Here is an 18,079-nt window from a genome sequence, read left to right as displayed (position 1 = left end):
ACTTCTTTATCCATTTTTCTCTTTCCTGGGATATTTAAGGTGTAACGAAGTGGAGGTTGTTGTCAACAGAGCAGCCCTAAACTATGGGGTGCCTGTGTCTTGCTGATTTTTAGTTTTCCCAATTTATACGCCCACGAGTGGAAGTGCCCTATGCTCTCTAAGCTGAGTTTTTTAGATGTTTCAAGACACACCGTACACCTCTCCAGAGTGGCTGTTGGCAATTTACATCCCGCCCATCAGCGTAGCAAGGCTCCCGTTTCTCCATGGCCTGTCCTGCATTGCTGGTTTTGACACTTTATTCAGCATGGCCCTTTTGACCGATGGGAAGCGAGACTTCTTTGTAGCGCTGATTTGCCTTTGCAGGTTGCTTGGTTGGCCAAAAAGGGCGTATGCGTTTTTTCCTGAATATATTCAGGAAAAACGCATACGCCCTTTTTGGCCAAGGGCATCATTGTCGAGGTTTTGCCGCTTTTCCTGTGCTTTAAAGGCGATTCGAATCTCCCTCCTGAAACCTGTTTCCTGCAATTTTGCCTTGCTTTCAAATCCTCTTCGTTGCCTTCCCACAGTATATTTGTGGACGAGAGTTATCATTTATAACTCTGCAGGTTTGTGAATTGCAGTGCCCCTGAAGTCCATTTTTCAACTCGCTTTCTTGGGAGCTGGCCGCAAAAGCGCAGGATTGCTTCAGGCCCTATTCTCCTTCCGGGCGGCAGGCTGAGCCTGGGGTTAATTCTTCTTCCTGATGGGAAAATAGAGTGAGCTGTGCCTGTCCCAAGACCTAGAGCTAGTCTCTCATTGGTTCCCCCTCTTCCCGTTCCTCCTCAGGACAAATAGCAACCTGTACGGAACAGGAGGTTAAAGGTGCTGATTCTCCAAGGAGGGAGATTGCTAGGAAAGCGGCTGGAATGGCAAACCCGAGCACAAGGAGATGAGAAATGAGGTGCGTTTTAGAAACCTTTCCCGATCACACGGTGTACCATCTTCTGGGTTTCTCATGCATGTTTTCGATGTAGGAAGGTGCCCTTGAACCTGGAGATTTGGGACCCATGGGATGGGTACCACGCAGTATTACTTTAAAGGGTCTGCGTTTGCTCACCCAACCTCACCAAACCTCTCAGCCCCAGGAGTGTCCACCCTTATGTCTCAATCAGCTGTGGGTCTAGATATGGTCAACCCAGGTGGCATCACAGCCCCTGAACGAATTTTGTAAGAATTTCTCTCTCTTTCACTGTCTTTGCTTCACGGGTTTTTAAAAGTAATTGATTTTTATAATGGGGTTTAGCTGCTCTTCAGAGCTGTGTGTATGCCGCTTTACACCCACTTGCCTCACTTACAGAGAGATATCAACACATAGGTTTTAAGTTTCTTACTAGTCAGATATATTCTTGGGCGGTGAATAGGTGGTGCTGAGTCCCGTTCACTGAGCAAGGAGTAGGTCTTGTCTATTACATATTGGGTTTATGGAACGGTATCTGAGCTAATTTGAAACCCTGGTTTTATGCATCACCCCAACTCACCTTTCCCGTTAAGCAGCCATAGTGTGTTTTCTAAACGTGTGACTCTCTTCTGTTTTGTAATTCAGTTCAAGTGTAGCGGTTTTTACATTCCCTCTATAAGTGATATCTTATGATAAGTGTCTTTTTCTGTGTGACTGATTTCACGTAGAATCGTCGTACCTAAATCCACTCATCATGCTGCTAAGAGCCTTATGACGTAGATTTCATGGCTGAGTGATATTCCATTGTACATAAGGACCACAACTTCTTTATCCATTTTTCTCTTTCCTGGGATATTTAAGGTGTAACGAAGTGGAGGTTGTTGTCAACAGAGCAGCCCTAAACTTTGGGGTGCCTGTGTCTTGCTGATTTTTAGTTTTCCCAATTTATACGCCCACGAGTGGAAGTGCCCTATGCTCTCTAAGCTGAGTTTTTTAGATGTTTCAAGACACACCGTACACCTCTCCAGAGTGGCTGTTGGCAATTTACATCCCGCCCATCAGCGTAGCAAGGCTCCCGTTTCTCCATGGCCTGTCCTGCGTTTCTGGTTTTGACACTTTATTCAGCATGGCCCTTTTGACCGATGGGAAGCGAGACTTCTTTGTAGCGCTGATTTGCCTTTGCAGGTTGCTTGGTTGGCCAAAAAGGGCGTATGCGTTTTTTCCTGAATATATTCAGGAAAAACGCATACGCCCTTTTTGGCCAAGGGCATCATTGTCGAGGTTTTGCCGCTTTTCCTGTGCTTTAAAGGCGATTCGAATCTCCCTCCTGAATCCTGTTTCCTGCAATTCTGCCTTGCTTTCAAATCCTCTTCGTTGCCTTCCCACAGTATATTTGTGGACGAGAGTTATCATTTATAACTCTGCAGGTTTGTGAATTGCAGTGCCCCTGAGCTCCATTTTTCAACTCGCTTTCTTGGGAGCAGGCCGCAAAAGCGCAGGATTGCTTCAGGCCCTATTCTCCTTCCGGGCGGCAGGCTGAGCCTGGGGTTAATTCTTCTTCCTGATGGGAAAATAGAGTGAGCTGTGCCTGTCCCAAGACCTAGAGCTAGTCTCTCATTGGTTCCCCCTCTTCCCGTTCCTCCTCAGGACAAATAGCAACCTGTACGGAACAGGAGGTTAAAGGTGCTGATTCTCCAAGGAGGGAGATTGCTAGGAAAGCGGCTGGAATGGCAAACCCGAGCACAAGGAGATGAGAAATGAGGTGCGTTTTAGAAACCTTTCCCGATCACACGGTGTACCATCTTCTGGGTTTCTCATGCATGTTTTCGATGTAGGAAGGTGCCCTTGAACCTGGAGATTTGGGACCCATGGGATGGGTACCACGCAGTATTACTTTAAAGGGTCTGCGTTTGCTCACCCAACCTCACCAAACCTCTCAGCCCCAGGAGTGTCCACCCTTATGTCTCAATCAGCTGTGGGTCTAGATATGGTCAACCCAGGTGGCATCACAGCCCCTGAACGAATTTTGTAAGAATTTCTCTCTCTTTCACTGTCTTTGCTTCACGGGTTTTTAAAAGTAATTGATTTTTATAATGGGGTTTAGCTGCTCTTCAGAGCTGTGTGTATGCCGCTTTACACCCACTTGCCTCACTTACAGAGAGATATCAACACATAGGTTTTAAGTTTCTTACTAGTCAGATATATTATTGGGCGGTGAATAGGTGGTGCTGAGTCCCGTTCACTGAGCAAGGAGTAGGTCTTGTCTATTACATATTGGGTTTATGGAACGGTATCTGAGCTAATTTGAAACCCTGGTTTTATGCATCACCCCAACTCACCTTTCCCGTTAAGCAGCCATAGTGTGTTTTCTAAACGTGTGACTCTCTTCTGTTTTGTAATTCAGTTCAAGTGTAGCGGTTTTTACATTCCCTCTATAAGTGATATCTTATGATAAGTGTCTTTTTCTGTGTGACTGATTTCACGTAGAATCGTCGTACCTAAATCCACTCATCATGCTGCTAAGAGCCTTATGACGTAGATTTCATGGCTGAGTGATATTCCATTGTACATAAGGACCACAACTTCTTTATCCATTTTTCTCTTTCCTGGGATATTTAAGGTGTAACGAAGTGGAGGTTGTTGTCAACAGAGCAGCCCTAAACTTTGGGGTGCCTGTGTCTTGCTGATTTTTAGTTTTCCCAATTTATACGCCCACGAGTGGAAGTGCCCTATGCTCTCTAAGCTGAGTTTTTTAGATGTTTCAAGACACACCGTACACCTCTCCAGAGTGGCTGTTGGCAATTTACATCCCGCCCATCAGCGTAGCAAGGCTCCCGTTTTTCCATGGCCTGTCCTGCATTTCTGGTTTTGACACTTTATTCAGCATGGCCCTTTTGACCGATGGGAAGCGAGACTTCTTTGTAGCGCTGATTTGCCTTTGCAGGTTGCTTGGTTGGCCAAAAAGGGCGTATGCGTTTTTTCCTGAATATATTCAGGAAAAACGCATACGCCCTTTTTGGCCAAGGGCATCATTGTCGAGGTTTTGCCGCTTTTCCTGTGCTTTAAAGGCGATTCGAATCTCCCTCCTGAATCCTGTTTCCTGCAATTCTGCCTTGCTTTCAAATCCTCTTCGTTGCCTTCCCACAGTATATTTGTGGACGAGAGTTATCATTTATAACTCTGCAGGTTTGTGAATTGCAGTGCCCCTGAGCTCCATTTTTCAACTCGCTTTCTTGGGAGCTGGCCGCAAAAGCGCAGGATTGCTTCAGGCCCTATTCTCCTTCCGGGCGGCAGGCTGAGCCTGTGGTTAATTCTTCTTCCTGATGGGAAAATAGAGTGAGCTGTGCCTGTCCCAAGACCTAGAGCTAGTCTCTCATTGGTTCCCCCTCTTCCCGTTCCTCCTCAGGACAAATAGCAACCTGTACGGAACAGGAGGTTAAAGGTGCTGATTCTCCAAGGAGGAAGATTGCTAGGAAAGCGGCTGGAATGGCGAACCCGAGCACAAGGAGATGAGAAATGAGGTGCGTTTTAGAAACCTTTCCCGATCACACGGTGTACCATCTTCTGGGTTTCTCATTCATGTTTTCGATGTAGGAAGGTGCCCTTGAACCTGGAGATTTGGGACCCATGGGATGGGTACCACGCAGTATTACTTTAAAGGGTCTGCGTTTGCTCACCCAACCTCACCAAACCTCTCAGCCCCAGGAGTGTCCACCCTTATGTCTCAATCAGCTGTGGGTCTAGATATGGTCAACCCAGGTAGCATCACAGCCCCTGAACGAATTTTGTAAGAATTTCTCTCTCTTTCACTGTCTTTGCTTCACGGGTTTTTAAAAGTAATTGATTTTTATAATGGGGTTTAGCTGCTTTTCAGAGCTGTGTGTATGCCGCTTTACACCCACTTGCCTCACTTACAGAGAGATATCAACACATAGGTTGTAAGTTTCTTACTAGTCAGATATATTCTTGGGCGGTGAATAGGTGGTGTTGAGTCCCGTTCACTGAGCAAGGAGTAGGTCTTGTCTATTACATATTGGGTTTATGGAACGGTATCTGAGCTAATTTGAAACCCTTGTTTTATGCATCACCCCACCTCACCTTTCCCGTTAAGCAGCCATAGTGTGTTTTCTAAACGTGTGACTGTCTTCTGTTTTGTAATTCAAATCAAGTGTAGCGGTTTTTACATTCACTCTATAAGTGATATCTTATGATAAGTGTCTTTTTCTGTGTGACTTATTTCACGTAGAATCGTCGTACCTAAATCCACTCATCATGCTGCTAGGAGCCTTATGACCTAGATTTCATGGCTGAGTGATATTCCATTGTACATAAGGACCACAACTTCTTTATCCATTTTTCTCTTTCCTGGGATATTTAAGGTGTAACGAAGTGGAGGTTGTTGTCAACAGAGCAGCCCTAAACTTTGGGGTGCCTGTGTCTTGCTGATTTTTAGTTTTCCCAATTTATACGCCCACGAGTGGAAGTGCCCTATGCTCTCTAAGCTGAGTTTTTTAGATGTTTCAAGACACACCGTACACCTCTCCAGAGTGGCTGTTGGCAATTTACATCCCGCCCATCAGCGTAGCAAGGCTCCCGTTTCTCCATGGCCTGTCCTGCATTTCTGGTTTTGACACTTTATTCAGCATGGCCCTTTTGACCGATGGGAAGCGAGACTTCTTTGTAGCGCTGATTTGCCTTTGCAGGTTGCTTGGTTGGCCAAAAAGGGCGTATGCGTTTTTTCCTGAATATATTCAGGAAAAACGCATACGCCCTTTTTGGCCAAGGGCATCATTGTCGAGGTTTTGCCGCTTTTCCTGTGCTTTAAAGGCGATTCGAATCTCCCTCCTGAAACCTGTTTCCTGCAATTTTGCCTTGCTTTCAAATCCTCTTCGTTGCCTTCCCACAGTATATTTGTGGACGAGAGTTATCATTTATAACTCTGCAGGTTTGTGAATTGCAGTGCCCCTGAGCTCCATTTTTCAACTCGCTTTCTTGGGAGCTGGCCGCAAAAGCGCAGGATTGCTTCAGGCCCTATTCTCCTTCCTGGCGGCAGGCTGAGCCTGGGGTTAATTCTTCTTCCTGATGGGAAAATAGAGTGAGCTGTGCCTGTCCCAAGACCTAGAGCTAGTCTCTCATTGGTTCCCCCTCTTCCCGTTCCTCCTCAGGACAAATAGCAACCTGTACGGAACAGGAGGTTAAAGGTGCTGATTCTCCAAGGAGGGAGATTGCTAGGAAAGCGGCTGGAATGGCAAACCCGAGCACAAGGAGATGAGAAATGAGGTGCGTTTTAGAAACCTTTCCCGATCACACGGTGTACCATCTTCTGGGTTTCTCATGCATGTTTTCGATGTAGGAAGGTGCCCTTGAACCTGGAGATTTGGGACCCATGGGATGGGTACCACGCAGTATTACTTTAAAGGGTCTGCGTTTTCTCACCCAACCTCACCAAACCTCTCAGCCCCAGGAGTGTCCACCCTTATGTCTCAATCAGCTGTGGGTCTAGATATGGTCAACCCAGGTGGCATCACAGCCCCTGAACGAATTTTGTAAGAATTTCTCTCTCTTTCACTGTCTTTGCTTCACGGGTTTTTAAAAGTAATTGATTTTTATAATGGGGTTTAGCTGCTTTTCAGAGCTGTGTGTATGCCGCTTTACACCCACTTGCCTCACTTACAGAGAGATATCAACACATAGGTTGTAAGTTTCTTACTAGTCAGATATATTCTTGGGCGGTGAATAGGTGGTGTTGAGTCCCGTTCACTGAGCAAGGAGTAGGTCTTGTCTATTACATATTGGGTTTATGGAACGGTATCTGAGCTAATTTGAAACCCTTGTTTTATGCATCACCCCACCTCACCTTTCCCGTTAAGCAGCCATAGTGTGTTTTCTAAACGTGTGACTGTCTTCTGTTTTGTAATTCAAATCAAGTGTAGCGGTTTTTACATTCACTCTATAAGTGATATCTTATGATAAGTGTCTTTTTCTGTGTGACTTATTTCACGTAGAATCGTCGTACCTAAATCCACTCATCATGCTGCTAGGAGCCTTATGACCTAGATTTCATGGCTGAGTGATATTCCATTGTACATAAGGACCACAACTTCTTTATCCATTTTTCTCTTTCCTGGGATATTTAAGGTGTAACGAAGTGGAGGTTGTTGTCAACAGAGCAGCCCTAAACATTGGGGTGCCTGTGTCTTGCTGATTTTTAGTTTTCCCAATTTATACGCCCACGAGTGGAAGTGCCCTATGCTCTCTAAGCTGAGTTTTTTAGATGTTTCAAGACACACCGTACACCTCTCCAGAGTGGCTGTTGGCAATTTACATCCCGCCCATCAGCGTAGCAAGGCTCCCGTTTCTCCATGGCCTGTCCTGCATTTCTGGTTTTGACACTTTATTCAGCATGGCCCTTTTGACCGATGGGAAGCGAGACTTCTTTGTAGCGCTGATTTGCCTTTGCAGGTTGCTTGGTTGGCCAAAAAGGGCGTATGCGTTTTTTCCTGAATATATTCAGGAAAAACGCATACGCCCTTTTTGGCCAAGGGCATCATTGTCGAGGTTTTGCCGCTTTTCCTGTGCTTTAAAGGCGATTCGAATCTCCCTCCTGAATCCTGTTTCCTGCAATTCTGCCTTGCTTTCAAATCCTCTTCGTTGCCTTCCCACAGTATATTTGTGGACGAGAGTTATCATTTATAACTCTGCAGGTTTGTGAATTGCAGTGCCCCTGAGCTCCATTTTTCAACTCGCTTTCTTGGGAGCTGGCCGCAAAAGCGCAGGATTGCTTCAGGCCCTATTCTCCTTCCGGGCGGCAGGCTGAGCCTGTGGTTAATTCTTCTTCCTGATGGGAAAATAGAGTGAGCTGTGCCTGTCCCAAGACCTAGAGCTAGTCTCTCATTGGTTCCCCCTCTTCCCGTTCCTCCTCAGGACAAATAGCAACCTGTACGGAACAGGAGGTTAAAGGTGCTAATTCTCCAAGGAGGAAGATTGCTAGGAAAGCGGCTGGAATGGCGAACCCGAGCACAAGGAGATGAGAAATGAGGTGCGTTTTAGAAACCTTTCCCGATCACACGGTGTACCATCTTCTGGGTTTCTCATGCATGTTTTCGATGTAGGAAGGTGCCCTTGAACCTGGAGATTTGGGACCCATGGGATGGGTACCACGCAGTATTACTTTAAAGGGTCTGCGTTTGCTCACCCAACCTCACCAAACCTCTCAGCCCCAGGAGTGTCCACCCTTATGTCTCAATCAGCTGTGGGTCTAGATATGGTCAACCCAGGTGGCATCACAGCCCCTGAACGAATTTTGTAAGAATTTCTCTCTCTTTCACTGTCTTTGCTTCACGGGTTTTTAAAAGTAATTGATTTTTATAATGGGGTTTAGCTGCTTTTCAGAGCTGTGTGTATGCCGCTTTACACCCACTTGACTCACTTACAGAGAGATATCAACACATAGGTTTTAAGATTCTTACTAGTCAGATATATTCTTGGGCGGTGAATAGGTGGTGTTGAGTCCCGTTCACGGAGCAAGGAGTAGGTCTTGTCTATTACATATTGGGTTTATGGAACGGTATCTGAGCTAATTTGAAACCCTGGTTTTATGCATCACCCCACCTCACCTTTCCCGTTAAGCAGCCATAGTGTGTTTTCTAAACGTGTGACTCTCTTCTGTTTTGTAATTCAGTTCAAGTGTAGCGGTTTTTACATTCCCTCTATAAGTGATATCTTATGATAAGTGTCTTTTTCTGTGTGACTTATTTCACGTAGAATCGTCGTACCTAAATCCACTCATCATGCTGCTAGGAGCCTTATGACCTAGATTTCATGGCTGAGTGATATTCCATTGTACATAAGGACCACAACTTCTTTATCCATTTTTCTCTTTCCTGGGATATTTAAGGTGTAACGAAGTGGAGGTTCTTGTCAACAGAGCAGCCCTAAACTTTGGGGTGCCTGTGTCTTGCTGATTTTTAGTTTTCCCAATTTATAGGCCCACGAGTGGAAGTGCCCTATGCTCTCTAAGCTGAGTTTTTTAGATGTTTCAAGACACACCGTACACCTCTCCAGAGTGGCTGTTGGCAATTTACATCCCGCCCATCAGCGTAGCAAGGCTCCCCTTTCTCCATGGCCTGTCCTGCATTTCTCGTTTTGACACTTTATTCAGCATGGCCCTTTTGACCTATGGGAAGCGAGACTTCTTTGTAGCGCTGATTTGCCTTTGCAGGTTGCTTGGTTGGCCAAAAAGGGCGTATGCGTTTTTTCCTGAATATATTCAGGAAAAAACGCATACGCCCTTTTTGGCCAAGGGCATCATTGTCGAGGTTTTGCCGCTTTTCCTGTGCTTTAAAGGCGATTCGAATCTCCCTCCTGAAATCTGTTTCCTACAATTCTGCCTTGCTTTCAAATCCTCTTCGTTGCCTTCCCTCAATATATTTGTGGACGAGAGTTATCATTTATAACTCTGCAGGTTTGTGAATTGCAGTGCCCCTGAAGTCCATTTTTCAACTCGCTTTCTTGGGAGCTGGCCGCAAAAGCGCAGGATTGCTTCAGGCCCTATTCGGCTTCCGGCTGGCAGGCTGAGCCTGTGGTTAATTCTTCTTCATAATGGGAAAATAGAGTGAGCTGTGCCTGTCCCAAGACCTAGAGCTAGTCTCTCATTGGTTCCCCCTCTTCCCGTTCCTCCTCAGGACAAATAGCAACCTGTACGGAACAGGAGGTTAAAGGTGCTGATTCTCCAAGGAGGGAGATTGCTAGGAAAGCGGCTGGAATGGCGAACCCGAGCACAAGGAGATGAGAAATGAGGTGCGTTTTAGAAACCTTTCCCGATCACACGGTGTACCATCTTCTGGGTTTCTCATGCATGTTTTCGATGTAGGAAGGTGCCCTTGAACCTGGAGATTTGGGACCCATGGGATGGGTACCACGCAGTATTACTTTAAAGGGTCTGCGTTTGCTCACCCAACCTCACCAAACCTCTCAGCCCCAGGAGTGTCCACCCTTATGTCTCAATCAGCTGTGGGTCTAGATATGGTCAACCCAGGTGGCATCACAGCCCCTGAACGAATTTTGTAAGAATTTCTCTCTCTTTCACTGTCTTTGCTTCACGGGTTTTTAAAAGTAATTGATTTTTATAATGGGGTTTAGCTGCTCTTCACAGCTGTGTGTATGCCGCTTTACACCCACTTGCCTCACTTACAGAGAGATATCAACACATAGGTTTTAAGATTCTTACTAGTCAGATATATTCTTGGGCGGTGAATAGGTGGTGCTGAGTCCCGTTCACTGAGCAAGGAGTAGGTCTTGTCTATTACATATTGGGTTTATGGAACGGTATCTGAGCTAATTTGAAACCCTGGTTTTATGCATCACCCCAACTCACCTTTCCCGTTAAGCAGCCATAGTGTGTTTTCTAAACGTGTGACTCTCTTCTGTTTTGTAATTCAGTTCAAGTGTAGCGGTTTTTACATTCCCTCTATAAGTGATATCTTATGATAAGTGTCTTTTTCTGTGTGACTTATTTCACGTAGAATCGTCGTACCTAAATCCACTCATCATGCTGCTAGGAGCCTTATGACCTAGATTTCATGGCTGAGTGATATTCCATTGTACATAAGGACCACAACTTCTTTATCCATTTTTCTCTTTCCTGGGATATTTAAGGTGTAACGAAGTGGAGGTTGTTGTCAACAGAGCAGCCCTAAACTTTGGGGTGCCTGTGTCTTGCTGATTTTTAGTTTTCCCAACTTATACGCCCACGAGTGGAAGTGCCCTATGCTCTCTAAGCTGAGTTTTTTAGATGTTTCAAGACACACTGTACACCTCTCCAGAGTGGCTGTTGGCAATTTACATCCCGCCCATCAGCGTAGCAAGGCTCCCGTTTCTCCATGGCCTGTCCTGCATTTCTGGTTTTGACACTTTATTCAGCATGGCCCTTTTGACCGATGGGAAGCGAGACTTCTTTGTAGCGCTGATTTGCCTTTGCAGGTTGCTTGGTTGGCGAAAAAGGGCGTATGCGTTTTTTCCTGAATATATTCAGGAAAAAACGCATACACCCTTTTTGGCCAAGGGCATCATTGTCGAGGTTTTGCCGCTTTTCCTGTGCTTTAAAGGCGATTCGAATCTCCCTCCTGAAACCTGTTTCCTGCAATTCTGCCTTGCTTTCAAATCCTCTTCGTTGCTTTCCCACAGTATATTTGTGGACGAGAGTTATCATTTATAACTCTGCAGGTTTGTGAATTGCAGTGCCCCTGAGCTCCATTTTTCAACTCGCTTTCTTGGGAGCTGGCCGCAAAAGCGCAGGATTGCTTCAGGCCCTATTCTCCTTCCGGGCGGCAGGCTGAGCCTGTGGTTAATTCTTCTTCCTGATGGGAAAATAGAGTGAGCTGTGCCTGTCCCAAGACCTAGAGCTAGTCTCTCATTGGTTCCCCCTCTTCCCGTTCCTCCTCAGGACAAATAGCAACCTGTACGGAACAGGAGGTTAAAGGTGCTGATTCTCCAAGGAGGAAGATTGCTAGGAAAGCGGCTGGAATGGCGAACCCGAGCACAAGGAGATGAGAAATGAGGTGCGTTTTAGAAACGTTTCCCGATCACACGGTGTACCATCTTCTGGGTTTCTCATGCATGTTTTCGATGTAGGAAGGTGCCCTTGAACCTGGAGATTTGGGACCCATGGGATGGGTACCACGCAGTATTACTTTAAAGGGTCTGCTTTTGCTCACCCAACCTCACCAAACCTCTCAGCCCCAGGAGTGTCCACCCTTATGTCTCAATCAGCTGTGGGTCTAGATATGGTCAACCCAGGTAGCATCACAGCCCCTGAACGAATTTTGTAAGAATTTCTCTCTCTTTCACTGTCTTTGCTTCACGGGTTTTTAAAAGTAATTGATTTTTATAATGGGGTTTAGCTGCTTTTCAGAGCTGTGTGTATGCCGCTTTACACCCACTTGCCTCACTTACAGAGAGATATCAACACATAGGTTGTAAGTTTCTTACTAGTCAGATATATTCTTGGGCGGTGAATAGGTGGTGTTGAGTCCCGTTCACTGAGCAAGGAGTAGGTCTTGTCTATTACATATTGGGTTTATGGAACGGTATCTGAGCTAATTTGAAACCCTTGTTTTATGCATCACCCCACCTCACCTTTCCCGTTAAGCAGCCATAGTGTGTTTTCTAAACGTGTGACTGTCTTCTGTTTTGTAATTCAAATCAAGTGTAGCGGTTTTTACATTCACTCTATAAGTGATATCTTATGATAAGTGTCTTTTTCTGTGTGACTTATTTCACGTAGAATCGTCGTACCTAAATCCACTCATCATGCTGCTAGGAGCCTTATGACCTAGATTTCATGGCTGAGTGATATTCCATTGTACATAAGGACCACAACTTCTTTATCCATTTTTCTCTTTCCTGGGATATTTAAGGTGTAACGAAGTGGAGGTTGTTGTCAACAGAGCAGCCCTAAACTTTGGGGTGCCTGTGTCTTGCTGATTTTTAGTTTTCCCAATTTATACGCCCACGAGTGGAAGTGCCCTATGCTCTCTAAGCTGAGTTTTTTAGATGTTTCAAGACACACCGTACACCTCTCCAGAGTGGCTGTTGGCAATTTACATCCCGCCCATCAGCGTAGCAAGGCTCCCGTTTCTCCATGGCCTGTCCTGCATTTCTGGTTTTGACACTTTATTCAGCATGGCCCTTTTGACCGATGGGAAGCGAGACTTCTTTGTAGCGCTGATTTGCCTTTGCAGGTTGCTTGGTTGGCCAAAAAGGGCGTATGCGTTTTTTCCTGAATATATTCAGGAAAAACGCATACGCCCTTTTTGGCCAAGGGCATCATTGTCGAGGTTTTGCCGCTTTTCCTGTGCTTTAAAGGCGATTCGAATCTCCCTCCTGAAACCTGTTTCCTGCAATTTTGCCTTGCTTTCAAATCCTCTTCGTTGCCTTCCCACAGTATATTTGTGGACGAGAGTTATCATTTATAACTCTGCAGGTTTGTGAATTGCAGTGCCCCTGAAGTCCATTTTTCAACTCGCTTTCTTGGGAGCTGGCCGCAAAAGCGCAGGATTGCTTCAGGCCCTATTCTCCTTCCGGGCGGCAGGCTGAGCCTGTGGTTAATTCTTCTTCCTGATGGGAAAATAGAGTGAGCTGTGCCTGTCCCAAGACCTAGAGCTAGTCTCTCATTGGTTCCCCCTCTTCCCGTTCCTCCTCAGGACAAATAGCAACCTGTACGGAACAGGAGGTTAAAGGTGCTGATTCTCCAAGGAGGAAGATTGCTAGGAAAGTGGCTGGAATGGCGAACCCGAGCACAAGGAGATGAGAAATGAGGTGCGTTTTAGAAACCTTTCCCGATCACACGGTGTACCATCTTCTGGGTTTCTCATGCATGTTTTCGATGTAGGAAGGTGCCCTTGAACCTGGAGATTTGGGACCCATGGGATGGGTACCACGCAGTATTACTTTAAAGGGTCTGCGTTTGCTCACCCAACCTCACCAAACCTCTCAGCCCCAGGAGTGTCCACCCTTATGTCTCAATCAGCTGTGGGTCTAGATATGGTCAACCCAGGTGGCATCACAGCCCCTGAACGAATTTTGTAAGAATTTCTCTCTCTTTCACTGTCTTTGCTTCACGGGTTTTTAAAAGTAATTGATTTTTATAATGGGGTTTAGCTGCTTTTCAGAGCTGTGTGTATGCCGCTTTACACCCACTTGCCTCACTTACAGAGAGATATCAACACATAGGTTTTAAGATTCTTAGTAGTCAGATATATTCTTGGGCGGTGAATAGGTGGTGTTGAGTCCCGTTCACTGAGCAAGGAGTAGGTCTTGTCTATTACATATTGGGTTTATGGAACGGTATCTGAGCTAATTTGAAACCCTGGTTTTATGCATCACCCCAACTCACCTTTCCCGTTAAGCAGCCATAGTGTGTTTTCTAAACGTGTGACTCTCTTCTGTTTTGTAATTCAGTTCAAGTGTAGCGGTTTTTACATTCCCTCTATAAGTGATATCTTATGATAAGTGTCTTTTTCTGTGTGACTTATTTCACGTAGAATCGTCGTACCTAAATCCACTCATCATGCTGCTAGGAGCCTTATGACCTAGATTTCATGGCTGAGTGATATTCCATTGTACATAAGGACCACAACTTCTTTATCCATTTTTCTCTTTCCTGGGATATTTAAGGTGTAACGAAGTGGAGGTTGTTGTCAACAGAGCACCCCTAAACTTTGGGGTGCCTGTATCTTGCTGATTTTTAGTTTTCCCAACTTATACGCCCACGAGTGGAAGTGCCCTATGCTCTCTAAGCTGAGTTTTTTAGATGTTTCAAGACACACTGTACACCTCTCCAGAGTGGCTGTTGGCAATTTACATCCCGCCCATCAGCGTAGCAAGGCTCCCGTTTCTCCATGGCCTGTCCTGCATTTCTGGTTTTGACACTTTATTCAGCATGGCCCTTTTGACCGATGGGAAGCGAGACTTCTTTGTAGCGCTGATTTGCCTTTGCAGGTTGCTTGGTTGGCGAAAAAGGGCGTATGCGTTTTTTCCTGAATATATTCAGGAAAAAACGCATACACCCTTTTTGGCCAAGGGCATCATTGTCGAGGTTTTGCCGCTTTTCCTGTGCTTTAAAGGCGATTCGAATCTCCCTCCTGAAACCTGTTTCCTGCAATTCTGCCTTGCTTTCAAATCCTCTTCGTTGCTTTCCCACAGTATATTTGTGGACGAGAGTTATCATTTATAACTCTGCAGGTTTGTGAATTGCAGTGCCCCTGAGCTCCATTTTTCAACTCGCTTTCTTGGGAGCTGGCCGCAAAAGCGCAGGATTGCTTCAGGCCCTATTCTCCTTCCGGGCGGCAGGCTGAGCCTGTGGTTAATTCTTCTTCCTGATGGGAAAATAGAGTGAGCTGTGCCTGTCCCAAGACCTAGAGCTAGTCTCTCATTGGTTCCCCCTCTTCCCGTTCCTCCTCAGGACAAATAGCAACCTGTACGGAACAGGAGGTTAAAGGTGCTGATTCTCCAAGGAGGAAGATTGCTAGGAAAGCGGCTGGAATGGCGAACCCGAGCACAAGGAGATGAGAAATGAGGTGCGTTTTAGAAACCTTTCCCGATCACACGGTGTACCATCTTCTGGGTTTCTCATGCATGTTTTCGATGTAGGAAGGTGCCCTTGAACCTGGAGATTTGGGACCCATGGGATGGGTACCACGCAGTATTACTTTAAAGGGTCTGCGTTTGCTCACCCAACCTCACCAAACCTCTCAGCCCCAGGAGTGTCCACCCTTATGTCTCAATCAGCTGTGGGTCTAGATATGGTCAACCCAGGTAGCATCACAGCCCCTGAACGAATTTTGTAAGAATTTCTCTCTCTTTCACTGTCTTTGCTTCACGGGTTTTTAAAAGTAATTGATTTTTATAATGGGGTTTAGCTGCTTTTCAGAGCTGTGTGTATGCCGCTTTACACCCACTTGCCTCACTTACAGAGAGATATCAACACATAGGTTTTAAGATTCTTACTAGTCAGATATATTCTTGGGCGGTGAATAGGTGGTGCTGAGTCCCGTTCACTGAGCAAGGAGTAGGTCTTGTCTATTACATATTGGTTTTATGGAACGGTATCTGAGCTAATTTGAAACCCTGGTTTTATGCATCACCCCAACTCACCTTTCCCGTTAAGCAGCCATAGTGTGTTTTCTAAACGTGTGACTCTCTTCTGTTTTGTAATTCAGTTCAAGTGTAGCAGTTTTTACATTCCCTCTATAAGTGATATCTTATGATAAGTGTCTTTTTCTGTGTGACTGATTTCACGTAGAATCGTCGTACCTAAATCCACTCATCATGCTGCTAAGAGCCTTATGACGTAGATTTCATGGCTGAGTGATATTCCATTGTATATAAGGACCACAACTTCTTTATCCATTTTTCTCTTTCCTGGGATATTTAAGGTGTAACGAAGTGGAGGTTGTTGTCAACAGAGCAGCCCTAAACTTTGGGGTGCCTGTGTCTTGCTGATTTTTAGTTTTCCCAATTTATACGCCCACGAGTGGAAGTGCCCTATGCTCTCTAAGCTGAGTTTTTTAGATGTTTCAAGACACACCGTACACCTCTCCAGAGTGGCTGTTGGCAATTTACATCCCGCCCATCAGCGTAGCAAGGCTCCCGTTTCTCCATGGCCTGTCCTGCGTTTCTGGTTTTGACACTTTATTCAGCATGGCCCTTTTGACCGATGGGAAACGAGACTTCTTTGTAGCGCTGATTTGCCTTTGCAGGTTGCTTGGTTGGCCAAAAAGGGCGTATGCGTTTTTTCCTGAATATATTCAGGAAAAACGCATACGCCCTTTTTGGCCAAGGGCATCATTGTCGAGGTTTTGCCGCTTTTCCTGTGCTTTAAAGGCGATTCGAATCTCCCTCCTGAATCCTGTTTCCTGCAATTCTGCCTTGCTTTCAAGTCCTCTTCGTTGCCTTCCCACAGTATATTTGTGGACGAGAGTTATCATTTATAACTCTGCAGGTTTGTGAATTGCAGTGCCCCTGAGCTCCATTTTTCAACTCGCTTTCTTGGGAGCTGGCCGCAAAAGCGCAGGATTGCTTCAGGCCCTATTCTCCTTCCGGGCGGCAGGCTGAGCCTGTGGTTAATTCTTCTTCCTGATGGGAAAATAGAGTGAGCTGTGCCTGTCCCAAGAACTAGAGCTAGTCTCTCATTGGTTCCCCCTCTTCCCGTTCCTCCTCAGGACAAATAGCAACCTGTACGGAACAGGAGGTTAAAGGTGCTGATTCTCCAAGGAGGAAGATTGCTAGGAAAGCGGCTGGAATGGCGAACCCGAGCACAAGGAGATGAGAAATGAGGTGCGTTTTAGAAACCTTTCCCGATCACACGGTGTACCATCTTCTGGGTTCTCATGCATGTTTTCGATGTAGGAAGGTGCCCTTGAACCTGGAGATTTGGGACCCATGGGATGGGTACCACGCAGTATTACTTTAAAGGGTCTGCGTTTGCTCACCCAACCTCACCAAACCTCTCAGCCCCAAGAGTGTCCACCCTTATGTCTCAATCAGCTGTGGGTCTAGATATGGTCAACACAGGTGGCATCACAGCCCCTGAACGAATTTTGTAAGAATTTCTCTCTCTTTTACTGTCTTTGCTTCACGGGTTTTTAAAAGTAATTGATTTTTATAATGGGGTTTAGCTGCTCTTCAGAGCTGTGTGTATGCCGCTTTACACCCACTTGCCTCACTTACAGAGAGATATCAACACATAGGTTTTAAGTTTCTTACTACTCAGATATATTCTTGGGCGGTGAATAGGTGGTGCTGAGTCCCGTTCACTGAGCAAGGAGTAGGTCTTGTCTATTACATATTGGGTTTATGGAACGGTATCTGAGCTAATTTGAAACCCTGGTTTTATGTATCACCCCAACTCACCTTTCCCTTTAAGCAGCCATAGTGTGTTTTCTAAACGTGTGACTCTCTTCTGTTTTGTAATTCAGTTCAAGTGTAGCAGTTTTTACATGCCCTCTATAAGTGATATCTTATGATAAGTGTCTTTTTCTGTGTGACTGATTTCACGTAGAATCGTCGTACCTAAATCCACTCATCATGCTGCTAAGAGCCTTATGACGTAGATTTCATGGCTGAGTGATATTCCATTGTACATAAGGACCACAACTTTTTTATCCATTTTTCTCTTTCCTGGGATATTTAAGGTGTAACGAAGTGGAGGTTGTTGTCAACATAGCAGCCCTAAACTTTGGGGTGCCTGTGTCTTGCTGATTTTTAGTTTTCCCAATTTATACGCCCACGAGTGGAAGTGCCCTATGCTCTCTAAGCTGAGTTTTTTAGATGTTTCAAGACACACCGTACACCTCTCCAGAGTGGCTGTTGGCAATTTACATCCCGCCCATCAGCGTAGCAAGGCTCCCGTTTCTCCATGGCCTGTCCTGCGTTTCTGGTTTTGACACTTTATTCAGCATGGCCCTTTTGACCGATGGGAAGCGAGACTTCTTTGTAGCGCTGATTTGCCTTTGCAGGTTGCTTGGTTGGCCAAAAAGGGCGTATGCGTTTTTTCCTGAATATATTCAGGAAAAACGCATACGCCCTTTTTGGCCAAGGGCATCATTGTCGAGGTTTTGCCGCTTTTCCTGTGCTTTAAAG

The sequence above is a fragment of the Eschrichtius robustus genome, chromosome 9, assembly GCF_028021215.1.
Source record: "Eschrichtius robustus isolate mEscRob2 chromosome 9, mEscRob2.pri, whole genome shotgun sequence".
Taxonomy (NCBI): Eukaryota; Metazoa; Chordata; class Mammalia; order Artiodactyla; family Eschrichtiidae; genus Eschrichtius; species Eschrichtius robustus.
This window is presented reverse-complemented; position numbering follows the sequence as displayed.